Source organism: Sycon ciliatum, chromosome 7 (genome assembly GCF_964019385.1).
Source record: "Sycon ciliatum chromosome 7, ocSycCili1.1, whole genome shotgun sequence".
In the NCBI taxonomy this organism is placed as follows: domain Eukaryota; kingdom Metazoa; phylum Porifera; class Calcarea; order Leucosolenida; family Sycettidae; genus Sycon; species Sycon ciliatum.
In genome coordinates this window covers 308,508-310,581 of record NC_088649.1, presented here as the reverse complement: position 1 = coordinate 310,581, position 2,074 = coordinate 308,508, and the positions used below count along the sequence as shown (strand labels likewise).

Here is a 2,074-nt window from a genome sequence, read left to right as displayed (position 1 = left end):
ACAACAACAACAACAACAACAACAACAACAACAACAACAACAACAACAACAACAACAACAACAACAACAACAACAACAACAACAACAACAACAACAACAACAACAACAACAACAACAACAACAACAACAACAACAACAACAACAACAACAACAACAACAACAACAACAACAACAACAACAACAACAACAACAACAACAACAACAACAACAACAACAACAACAACAACAACAACAACAACAACAACAACAACAACAACAACAACAACAACAACAACAACAACAACAACAACAACAACAACAACAACAACAACAACAACAACAACAACAACAACAACAACAACAACAACAACAACAACAACAACAACAACAACAACAACAACAACAACAACAACAACAACAACAACAACAACAACAACAACAACAACAACAACAACAACAACAACAACAACAACAACAACAACAACAACAACAACAACAACAACAACAACAACAACAACAACAACAACAACAACAACAACAACAACAACAACAACAACAACAACAACAACAACAACAACAACAACAACAACAACAACAACAACAACAACAACAACAACAACAACAACAACAACAACAACAACAACAACAACAACAACAACAACAACAACAACAACAACAACAACAACAACAACAACAACAACAACAACAACAACAACAACAACAACAACAACAACAACAACAACAACAACAACAACAACAACAACAACAACAACAACAACAACAACAACAACAACAACAACAACAACAACAACAACAACAACAACAACAACAACAACAACAACAACAACAACAACAACAACAACAACAACAACAACAACACCAACACCAACAACAACAACACCAACAACAACAACAACAACAACAACAACAACAACAACAACAGCAACAACAACAACAACAACAGCAAAAACATCAACAACTATAACAACAACAACAACCAAAACAACAACAACAGCAACACCACCGTGAGAATATAGACTTCAAAATTCAAAAACAACAACAACAACAACAACAACAACAACAACAACAACAACAACAACAACAATAACAACAACAGCAACAACAACAACAACAACAGCAAAAACATCAACAACTACAACAACAACAACAACAACAACAACAACAACAACAACAACAACAACAACAACAACAACAACAACAACAACAACAACAACAACAACAACAACAACAACAACAACAACAACAACAACAACAACAACAACAACAACAACAACAACAACAACAACAACAACAACAACAACAACAACAACAACAACAACAACAACAACAACAACAACAACAACAACAACAACAACAACAACAACAACAACAACAACAACAACAACAACAACAACAACAACAACAACAACAACAACAACAACAACAACAACAACAACAACAACAACAACAACAACAACAACAACAACAACAACAACAACAACAACAACAACAACAACAACAACAACAACAACAACAACAACAACAACAACAACAACAACAACAACAACAACAACAACAACAACAACAACAACAACAACAACAACAACAACAACAACAACAACAACAACAACAACAACAACAACAACAACAACAACAACAACAACAACAACAACAACAACAACAACAACAACAACAACAACAACAACAACAACAACAACAACAACAACAACAACAACAACAACAACAACAACAACAACAACAACAACAACAACAACAACAACAACAACAACAACAACAACAACAACAACAACAACAACAACAACAACAACAACAACAACAACAACAACAACAACAACAACAACAACAACAACAACAACAACAACAACAACAACAACAACAGCAACAACAACAACAACAACAGCAAAAACATCAACAACTACAACAACAACAACAGCCAAAACAACAACAACAGCAACACAACCGTGAGAATATAGACTTCAAAATTCAAAAACAACAACAACAACAACAACAACAACAACAACAACAACAACAACAACAACAACAATAACAACTACAGCAACAACAACAACAACAA

At 33.6% G+C, this 2,074-nt stretch overlaps 1 pseudogene; it reads left to right on the top strand.

The window, feature by feature from the left end:
* Positions 1-1,702, top strand: part of LOC135820688 (bromodomain-containing protein DDB_G0280777-like) — a 1,949-nt pseudogene extending 247 nt beyond the window's left edge.
* The last annotated feature ends 372 nt before the right edge of the window (positions 1,703-2,074 follow it).